Consider the following 12,429-nt stretch of genomic DNA (forward strand, 5'->3'; position numbering starts at 1 on the left):
TTCAGCGGCGGCAGCTGCGACAGTGACCTTGCTCGTTGGCCTTCCCCTGTTCGAGCTGCCGAGTTCTCCCGGGCAGAGCTGGCGCGCCAGGGGTTGAGAGGGGTTGAGAGGGGTTGAAAGGGGTTGAGAGCCCTCGGGCGCGCTCCCCTGATCAATAGAGTGACGCAAGTTCTCCCGGGGCATGGATGTTTCGGCGAGTATATGCGCCGAATCGGAAAGAAGGCGACCGCGTGTTTGATCCGGCTAACATTGCCCGGCGTGGGCAGCGCTGCCACATTCTCTCATCGGGGAAATAGGGGTTGACCTTTGAAGCGCTGTTGACGAGCGAGAGGGGCAGGATGGCCGTAACCTCCCTCTGCGAGCTAGCAATGCTGCGGAAGGAGGCGGCGGAGCGGGAGAGCGGGAACTTAATATGACACGCTTGAAGCTCAAGCCAAGACTTTATTTCCAAGAATTGGTGGAGATATGGACGTAAGCTAGACTGGATAAAAATCCGGACGCTAAAGTGGACTGAACAGATACTTCCGTATCTCATCCTTTCAGCGCACAGACATTGTCTTATTGCTCTACGGTTGAAGCAGACATGTAGGAGCGAGATATCTGTCTTTCTTAGACATTTCTTTCTTAGACATACGACTAGTGAATATGACTGAAGAAATTTCTATTTAAATTAATACAACGTAGCCAAAGATAAAGAGCACAGACGGCAGCACATGAAAAAATGTTAAATTCAAAATTCGTTAAAATTTACATTCTCCGTCTTTTGCTGTAGGCCCTTCGTCCAATTATCCCATCAGTTAACGTAAAAATTTTACTTTTTTGCCGGCCGATTGTGGAATCGCGTCAGAGCCAACCACTCGTAATATTCGTATCACAGCATTCGTAATTGTATTAGGAAAACTAATTAGGTTCATCATTTACAAATTCATATTTTTATAAACATAAATAGAAGAAGTAAATTTTAAGAAACGATTCATCTACAGTATATATTGTATATGTTCAGACATTTTTTTTTATTCAATTTTAAGATTCTACAGAATGCAGATAATATGAAAAAATATATATAATATCGAAAGCAGAGTACTTATTATGATACTTTGTAGGTGAATCAAATTTTTATTCTCATGAAATGCTAGCAAATTTCGCGTGAATGAGAGTTTCATTTAATTTAATCAATCCTGGCCGACCGTGAAGTAACCACCATTTAAAAAAAAAAGGCATCTATGGAAATCGATGCAAGCGGATACGTTCGGTCCGGTGCCATGCGCCTGTGCAAGAAGAAGCGCGGGTCAATGCAATTCAATACGAAAGCGATAAAAAGGCAAAATCGGCAAAAATTTCTCATTTTTTCTTCAGTGGAAAGTCGTATAAACCGTAAAGCGCGTAATGTAAGCCGCAACCCGACAAATGTGCACGCTTGCAAAATTCTAATTTACATAACGGCTGGCATACGAAATGCGGGAGGCGATGAAGTAATTACTTTACTCGAAACAAAGGAGGATCTCCGTGACGTTGGCAGTGTGTTTCATCACTGTCCTTAGTTCGCGAATTGGACCGACTTTGGACAAACTTCGTGAGAATATTTCTGTTTATTTTCTAATTAGCAACATTATGAGAGAATATTCTAACGTGCGAAACATTAATATCATACTGTAGTTTCTGGCTATCGAATTAAGATCGCATACAGAAGTTTCATTTCTCTAATTACAATATATCGTGCAGAGGAGAGTCGCGCAGTATCGACTGTTACAGACAACGAACTAAAATTAGTTCTGGCTGTTTCACCAAATATTAGCACTTTTATTTGAATAAACAAACAAATATAACAATTCTGTGTAACGTACATAGAGATATGAAGATGGAGTGTACGCGAGCGAGCTAAGAAAGCGATATAGGAATAGAAAGAGAAAATCGTAAGACGAAGTGTATTGCACAACTGTCTCCTAAATCATAAAAATCCAAACATTCATGTAGTATATATAATGTAAAAAAAATGTACAGAATATCCGAAGTATAATGCTCTTTATAATATTTAGTGGCTGAAAGTATTTTTAGTTTCGTTCATAAGAAAGTGAATTTGCATAAAAATACAAGTATATTAAATGTAAATGCTATAACAAATACAATACCGCGAAAATACTCTCTATAATCATATATACATTATATATATATACATATATATTCATATATATATTATTTATTTTATTACTATATTTTATCGAAAAATATCTTTACATTCTACCGAATCGCTTGCGTACTGATTTTTCATTATTACATTACGCTCTCTGAGGGCAAACATTCAGAATATTGATTAAAACGCCGACGCAAAGCACCATATATGAAATATGATAAAAAGAATATGAGCTGTAAAGAGCGAATGGTGGAAAAATAAATTATTAACAAAATTGTGTATGACATCAGAGAAGTTAAAAACGTTTATTATTAAAATTCTCTCGTGCGTTTTAACTTTGTTAAAAATATAGGAAATATCGGAGGTTTCGACAGGTTTTAATACAGTGGATAACTGACTCTTTATGCTTTTTGATCCTATTTAATTAATTAATAAATCTTATTCAAACAAAGGGCGAACGTACAGAATCGATATTAATACCAATGAAAACATCACGACCAAATACGCCCGCAGGGAAACCTTGTAAAAAACCGTACAGCAAGAACCATAAAAGTTGCATCGAATTTATCTTCGGAACTAATTTATTGATCGGTTAGTTGCTTGTGTGAGTGTACTCGTCATGAGGTAATACCAATATTTTATGTTATAACGAGCCTTATCGGTAATAAAATTACAAAATAAAACATAATAAATAAATTTTATTGCAATTTAGTACCATATTATAACAGCCACACATACTTCCGTATTTACATTTTACGTACATACTTTTCAAAGTTTTCAAGGAGGTTGCAACAGTTAGCTAACTGCTTGATACGTATTGTACTTAATAGGTCCCCTGTGTTTTTGAGCGCTGTGTTGGTAATTAGTAGGTAAGTTTCACGAAGTAATACATTTACAGTTTCTATTCGTTTTATTGTAAAGCAAGAGATCGTATTCGTACATCACGTTGTCGGGCAGAATTTTGCACGAGGTTAGCAGATCAGCATGCGCAATATCGTACGCCGAGTTCCATTGCAATTTTCGTCCCGTAATTTGTTTGGTAAATCTAAGAATTGTGAATTTAAAATCTTAAACATAAGGTTTTATATACATGTATGGGTTTGACAATGATAAAATAACAATAATAAAGATTCCAATATCAGCGCGTATTATTTTCAATGCAAATGAACGAACGCATTCTACATTTGCATTCGCTGAAACAGCTTAAAAATGGAAGGTAAATCGCGGGATATGGAAACTGATCGAATGGAATGTAATCAATCCTCCATTATAAGCAGATAATATCCGCTGGCAAGTGCAATGATCCTATACTGGTACGCGTTAAAAATAAATTGGCCTCGGTTTGCTCTTACTTTCGTTCTGCCTCGAATCGAATCGCTGCATTTCGTCTTTCTTAGAATCGAAATCGTCCACTTCCTCTTTGGATGCTTCCGCGAATCGACATTGCAATCTGTATTGGAAAAGCTTGTCTACGTCTCAAGCTGTTAGCTTTCTTTCTCGTGAAAAGCGGATTTTGATAAAGCTCTCACTGCTTATTTTAAAGTTCAGATTGCGATTTAGTTTAGTTCTAGTTTAGTTTTAGTTTAGTTTTAGTTTAGTTTACTTTACTTTACTTTACTTTACTTTACTTTACTTTACTTTACTTTACTTTACTTTACTTTACTTTACTTTAGTTTAGTTTAGTTTAGTTTAGTTTAACACCGAATTTATTGATAACACGATATTATACTGACATTATTATTCTGTTGGAAATAGTTCTTAAAATGTAGATATTGATAAATACAGTAACATTAAAAACACTAGTTATTATTATTAAACAAATATATTATTAGTAATTATAGTAATACTAGTACACACACACACACACACACACACACACACGTATATGTACACATTATTACATTTTTAATATACCATTTTGCGAATGAAAAAGCTATTTACAAAAAAATACTCGTAATAAATAAAATCTTCGAAAATTTACCTAGAGATTTCATGGAATACATGTATACACACGCCCATCATTGCATTCTTAGTACACGGTTCTGCAAAGGCAAAACGCTATTTACAAAACGATATTCGTAGAAAATAAAATTATCAAAAATTCATCTACGCATTTCGTAGAATACATGTATACACACGCACACTGGTGCATTCTTAGTACACGATTTTGCAAAGGTAAAAGCTATTTGCAGAAAAATATTTGTAATAAATAAATTCTTCAAAAATTCATCTACGGATTTCATAGAACACATGTATACACACGCGCACTAGTGCATTCTTAGTACACGATTTTGCAAAGGTAAAAGCTATTTGCAGAAAAATATTCGTAATAAATAAAATCTTCAAAAATTTATCTAAATATTTCATAGAATAGTTCAATAAGAAGGAGTCGAATATACATTAAAATACGAAGTATTTCCTCCGTCGTTGATATCTAATTTGCTATCCCGTAATTGCCTCGACGCGCGTACCTGGCATTTTTCCCTTCGAATAAAATTTAAAGGCGAACAGCAATGGTGAACGTCGCGCGAAAAGCCAAAGAATGTAATCCATGTTACACGAAGTGATCGTGCAGGAAACGTACAGGATCTTGCGTGATCCCTTAGCTGTGTACGGAAAAACAAGTTCAGTTAACAGCTATTCCCGAGTATTGAAATCTAAAAGAATTCAGTTAGACATTCGATGCCATCATAACCACTCTTTAAATTCATAAGATAAATAAAAAATAACGTATAAATTTAATTTTATATCCTAATAAACAAGAAATATAGATATAGGTATGATATTTATGCAAATGAAATATGCAAAGTATGTCGGAAAGATATTTGATATATGTTTATGTTATCGAATATTATCTAGAATATTTTGTTCAGATTTGCAGTTATCAATTGACGACGTTTACATCTATTAAGATATATTCAACGTCTACCTACCTTTTAAAATATTCGTTTATAGAAAGAATTTCCCGTACATGTTTCTTCACTAAAAAGGGAACGCCCAATAGGCCTCATAAAAAATATAATCTAGCAAACACGACGTTGGCACCCTGCGAGGGTAGCTACCCTCAAGCTATATTTTATTTTTATCCTTTTTTTTTTTACCAACAAGTTGTAATATTTTACCAAATATCCTTCTGGACAAATTGAAAAAACCAAAATAAAATAAGATAAAATAGAAAAAAAAAACATGTTTCTTGTTTGCCATACAATTTACGTTGCAGATTATGATGCTATGAATTTGATCAAATAGAACTGTCCTGATTCGAAACAAACCCACGGCACGTTATTTCTAACCAAACACTACAAATCGCAAAAAATGTATGATTTCATTTGGTCTGTATCATTTTATATATCTTGAACTATATATAATTTGATGAAATAAATAATTCATACAATTACGTGATGATATGGAAGTATATCCTCTTACAGTACTTTTACAGGTTTTATTAAATTCTCTTAATCGACATTTCCGATACGGTTTCGAAATGAACGAACGCGCTAATTGTATGCAATTTACAAAGCAGAACTTTAAAGTCCACTCGTACGATTACCTGCCCGGTGAATTATTCTGTTATTTCATTCTGTTTGAAACGCGCGAGCCGAAAGAAAAAAAACACCGTCGACGGGAAAATCAAGTTTCTGCGATGTTTCCCTCCCTTTCTTCTCTGCGAATCACGATAATGTGTTATGAAACGCAACATCTAGTAAAGCCAGGAAAGGGAAAGCCAGGAAAGGGGAAGCCAGGAAAGGGGAAGCCAGGAAAGGGGAAGCCAGGGTAACCTTATCCGATACTATAATTTGAATTTGATTATTTGAATATTTTATTATTTGAATTTTTGATTATAAAATCGAAACGCAGTATCGAACGTGAAAGATTAAGCTGTAATCGGTTTGGATCGTTTGATCCTCCTTTTGAAAATGTGCCCCCGCGAGAAAGGAAATCATTACTTTGAAATTCTGTCAGTCGCCAGACTTTATTTGATTTTAATTTAGCATGCACTCATCGTGTCGTTCAGCTTGCAATTATTTTCGTACCGAGTGTGATAAAATACGTAACGTAATTGTAAATTGTAGACGAATGCTCTCGAGAGACTAAAGGCGTAGGATGGAACTAAGCTTTCGAACATAGTCTTCTTCTTTTTTTTTCTTTTTCTTTTTTTTTTCTATTTTATTTTATTTTATTTTGGTTTTTTCAATTTGTCCCGAAGCATATTTGGTAAAGTATTATTTATGATGTTTTAGTGATTAGGGGAAAAAAAGGAAATATAGCCTGTGGGTAGCTACCCTTAGCGGGGTGCCATCTCCGTGTTTGCCAGGTTATAAAGTTTATGGAACATACAGTGGCTTACAAAAATGGATTTATGAATACATTACGTGTTATACGAAATTTTTTGAAATTTAGTCAGCCCTGAAAGAAGATAAATCTTTTCTAAATTATCCGATTTTAAGAGAAGAGGATATTTCCTTCATTTCATACTTTCATTTCATACTTTCATTTCAGACTTTCATAAATTATATTTATACTCTTTCCTACGAACTGAAAATATCTCAAAGCTTTAAAATCTCACATTTCTTCTTCCATGTTATCTCGAGATATAGTATGATGTAAATAAAGTCGTGGAGCTTTACGTGCAACTAATTGCGTTGATCGTATTCGTATTTTACTTATTTATACATATGAACATTTTTAAATTAACGTAGAAACCAGCGCAACCTTTATGATAATATAAATATACTTTTTTTCAGTAATAACGTGATAGACTTTCCTGAATTATAAATTAAATTATTTAATTATAAGTAATATTTAATATATATTTATTACTATTTTAATAAAATTATGACTTTCAATGCGGAGTTGCTCAACATCGAAATACATTCTCATTTTTGATCCTGTTCAAAGTATAACTCGTACTTCGTTATTCGAGATATTTCAATATCTCATTATACGTTAAACGTAACATTTTCAACATTTCAGCTTCATAATTTTACATTGAAATATACTAAATAGAGTAATAAAAAGCGTTCTATATTTCACTTAACAGAGTAATAAAAGTCGATGCATCATATAAATGCACGTCTGTACGTCTTAATAGTCCCTGCATTCTGCAAAGTTCATGCATCACATACTATTCATCATGTCCGAGCAATTACTTCCTGCTTATATCTTACCCATCGATCCTTTCGATAGAAGAATGTTTGATATCAAAGAGCTACCTATATTCGGTATAATTAAGCAATTAAATAGAAAATTCTATTACAATTTAACGAAAAAAAAAAAAAAAAAAAAAAAAAAAAAAGAAAAAAATACAGAAAAATACAGAAAAATAAATACAGAATTATAAAGATACGAGAGACAAGCTAGGATAATTCAACCAATTCTGCCTCGAAGAATAGATCGATCGAGGATAATTGATAGGCACGTCACGGTCTCTACGTTTCTTCTTAACAATCTATCTATTTAAGGTGCAGTGAGATGAAAGTCTATGTACTCGTACAGTGATTTATGAAAGTACTGAAATATTTATCACAGACGATTTCGACTACGTTGTATCTACAAATATTGTTGTACAAAAGTTTTGAAAATTAATGTTGCAATATAATACTACAATTGTAAATGAAAAATAGATAGGTATGTGAGTTACAAGAAATTTATTGTTAACACACATATTTAGGTTAAAAAATTGAGCACAGCACGAGCAGTTGTTTAAACGTAATATTTACGTGTCGCCGCGCCAAACAGCGAAGCTTATTAACAATATGAATAATTGACCGCACGAACATATCAATGTACCATTTGCGAAGTGCACGTTTGCAATTGTCTTGTAGCTTCTATGTAGGTATGTTTCAAATTTTACCAACAATGGTATCATGACTGTAATCATTTATGTTTAAATGTTTCGTTATAGTATTGTAATATTTTATAACAAACATCAGCGTAAGAAGTATTTGTATAGTAATTAATTTCAGCAAAACTATCGTAGAACATCGTTTATTGATAAGAAATATAACGGATTCGATATTGGACATATTCTTACAAGCCTTTAAAATAATTATCATAACAGAAAGAGCGATGTATCTATGTATTCTGTGAAAATGTTAACAAATATTTAAAAAATTCTACAAACATGTACGTAATAAATATTACCTTGTATTTGAGCAAACGAAATTTATTAATTTTAGCTTCGTTCCGCTAAAATTAATTAATTTTTTACTACGGCGGCTTTAAACCATAACAAAATCGAAAGAGAAACCCACCAAATAATAAAATAATTTTACCGGAATAAAGCCAAAATTAATTAATTTTAAATGTTGGCTTTATTCCGCTAAAATTAATTAATTTTAAATGCTAGCTTTATTCCGCTAAAATTAATTGATTGTAACTTTATTCCGGTAAAATTATTTTATTATTTAGTCGGTTTGTCCTTCGATTTTGTTACGGTTTAAAACCGCCGTAGTATTGAATTTATAAAATTAAAAAGGACTTATAATAATAATCTGAAATATCTTTTCGTTCTTCTCATGTAAGCTCTTTCAATTATTTCTTGACCTGAATCGGATGCAAGATAACAATTCAAAGCAATAATACTATTGATACGTAAGCGTTCAACTTGTTAGGAAACATTTAAAACCACCTACGCAATAGTTAAACAAAAGACGTTATTGGAAATATACGAGACCGCTTGAAAGAAAAAATACCTATATTTCCAGGAACCCATATTTTACAAAGAAATGATTTAGAGAGAGAGAGAGCACTTTTCGAAGAACGGAAAAATATTTCGCGTATTTATTCGTCAATTTGATAAATTCAATGCCAGTTTTTAGATATTTTTTAATATTTTCACAAGGAACATAGATATCTTATGTTCTGTTTTCTGGAAATTATTGTGCAGACTCCTAAAACTATATACATATTTTTTTAGTTATTAAAATTTCCTTAATAAGCGATATTCTACATTTTCTTTTCAAATCAATTACTGTACAAATATTTTTTACTTTGGCTGTATTCCATTCGCTTCCTACGTTCGATTGCACGTGTAGTATTGCCTTTGATATCCTTTACATGTCACTACGTCTAAAGTAAAGGAAAAGCAGAATACAAACAGGAAGAATATTTTCGCTTCTCGATTCGTTCCGTTCATTCTTTTTCATATTCTTTCGTAATACGGTGCAAATGAAGCGTGTTTTTTGCGTAGCAGTCAATATTTGCAACTCGTTTAAAATCGTCAAAGGATGGAAAATCGAGAGATAGCCGTGTGACCAACAATTAGCAAATGCAGCGTTAGCAGCTGCTGGTTCGCCTATGACAGCATTAATCGAAGAACCAGACGGTATCGATAAGGTTCACTCTTCATGGAAAAATTACACGATGCAGGGAAACTCGTTACAAAGATTATGCATGATCAGACTGAATGAAGAAATTTTTTATTGGAAGAATCGAGGGAGCTAAAGTAATGGGCACAGTAGCCAACTCCACTAAAAAGCAATTATAAAACTCAATCAAGTTCAGTTTCGATATCCAGACAATCTTTGAACTGTTAATCAAACGACCGCCCTTCCGGACGAAGCAGTCATCCGATAACAGGATACGATATCAAGTATACATCAAAGTAACAGGCCAAATTAGGTTCAAATGAATGTAGGCTTCGCCGCTGTTAGGTTGAAATATTTTCTTAAATAATTGGAAGCAAATTACGTGAGGTCTTTCATAAAGAAGTTAAACAGACTTTATCTGTATCAGTGAAATTGGGTTCAGTGGAGAAGACTAAGCCAAGATACTGATATATTACGTCTTTTTGCGTGAGGAGGGGAACATGCTGTGTTACGCATGCCCAGTGTGACCCGCGCCGCTGGGTTATGTGGGGGACTCGGGCGGATGTGTTGCCATACCCCCACTAAAAACCTCTCCCTCCTACTTCCACTGCTTCAAGGGCGGACAAACCCCGGTAATACCTGTCGGCATTCATCAGGGTCGTCCTTCCTTTCATGCCCCATTGTATCTTCTTCTTCGGGCAGTTGCTACTCGCGTCATCCTCTTAGCTAGTTCAAATACTGGGCTGATGTAAAAAAAAACCAAACATCACACACGGAGTTCCCAAGCGGTCACGCATCTTAGTACTATCCATCCGTGCTGCCCAGCGTTGCTTAAAACTTTCGTGATCGGACAGGAACGAGAGTGCACTTATCGCGGTTTTGGCGTTGGCCACTGATAAATTGCATCCGAAAGCAAGAAGGAACTGCAAACTAAACAAAAGACGATTCCTATGAAATTACTCCCTGGTCTCAAAGCCAGATATATTGTCAATTTGCCATTTAACAATAGCTGCTATTGCTCACCAATTTTACTAATACAGTCATGATGATCCTATCTCGTTACAGCGTACATGAAATTTCAAAATGTTTCATATGACACACGTACCTAATACATACATTAAAGGTGTCTATGAACATTCAAATACTTTCACTATACACACCTGATGAAGACAAACGAGAAAAGTGTCATGAATTTGTATTGAGGGAAGTTAATGATCGTTCCTCCACCCTGATACGGACTTCCATTGCGCGAATTCTGTCGGCTGATCTTTTTAAATTTCAATCAAGATGTTCGCCGGCCGACTGTACGAGCCATTCACTCGTCACTGCCGGTGACAGCATTTGTTTCTTGCGTGACGTGTTATCGATCGCGAATTTTAGGTAGTTCTTGCGCTGGAAGTATGCGGTTAACACGTATAGTTTCTTTCGCAAGCAATTATTAAGACATTAAGCCTCGTTGCAGCATGCAAGGATGCACTTTAAGAAAATTTTCGTAAGGAACTTTATGATAATTGAAGAAATAATACGTGTTACGACCGTTCGCGGAGAGACGCGATCTTGAAGGAACGCGTCAGCGAGAGGCGTAAATTCTCGCTACGATTAGGCTAATCGACGCCGCGAACTGATCGCTCCCCGTGTTTCGTTTAGGATAACAGGGGTGATTCAATGAATGCACTTTATTCCACAGTTGTAGAATATAGATATATATATATATATATATATACATATATATATATATATATAGATATATTTGTATCTCAATAACACTATAACAACTTATACAGAACTTATAACAATAACTTATACAGAAAGTATTGATTCTAATCGTGGTTGAGGGTACGGATAATAGGTTCTAGCGAGATCGTGTGAAATACGAATGACTTGTATGAATGATGCGAAATGCTACTGATGCGACTGATGCGTTTGATTGTTCGAATGCTACTGATGAGTTAGAATGCTTGATGGAGAAAAGAAAGTCTTGAACCGATTCTTTTGTCTTTCGGGGAGACAACCCCCACCACCCTAGGATCACGCCGCCGCACGCGCCAACGAACACGTACAATTAAACCGATCCGAATCGAAGTTTCCGGAACTCGCGGCCAGACGGCAACCGCACGCTCGTCGACGCATTGTGTTGATATACGACACCGGATCACCTACCGCGGGCCGCCGGCGACGGTTAAAAACACGATATTAAAGGCGCGCCGCAATAATGTATAGACTTCTGCTTGCCAGCCTGCCCGCGAAACGCGAGCCGGTGGAGGAGAGTGCTACTCGACGTAACAATACGTACATATATCGGCAGTTCTAAATTTCTGATATATGAAAGACAGTGGGGTGAATAATTTGTGCGATACACTATACAAGTCATTTATGAATAAAAATTGTATTATCGAAAAATTTATTTTGAATGTTAACGTATGTGATAAGTTTAATTTTGAGCGATTATGCTAGGAGCAATGTGGTAAGGTTGAAGATTGAATGTATCGATCGTAGTAAATTGCTATCTATTGTATACATTATATTTTATACTTCTTTTTGATGGTACGTATTTATAAAAAGGCTGAACTCCTCTTAAATGGCATAAAAATGAATATAGACAGTTATTTTTATGATTTCTTTCTATTAAAATTACGCAACTGATATACGTAACGTTATGCAATATCACGTAACTGATGATAGAAATTGTTTACTTCCTTTTCACAAACCTTTGACAGTATTCCAATTTAAATATGATGTTCCATCAAAGAGAAACTACGATTTTAACGCAATTAATTAAATAATAAACCAGATGTAGATGCTTTCTTGAATAAAAATAGTATAACGATAAAAAAAAAAAGATCTTAATATATAATAATAAAATTTCTTTGAATTTTTCGAAATATTCGATAACTCATTGAAATAATACACCTGTGTAGCTTGTATGATCTCGTAAAATTTTGTGCAGCCCTAATCAATAAACATTTCGTAGGATCATTCACAGAATTG

This window comes from Bombus pascuorum, chromosome 16, assembly GCF_905332965.1.
Source record: "Bombus pascuorum chromosome 16, iyBomPasc1.1, whole genome shotgun sequence".
Classification (NCBI taxonomy): Eukaryota; Metazoa; Arthropoda; class Insecta; order Hymenoptera; family Apidae; genus Bombus; species Bombus pascuorum.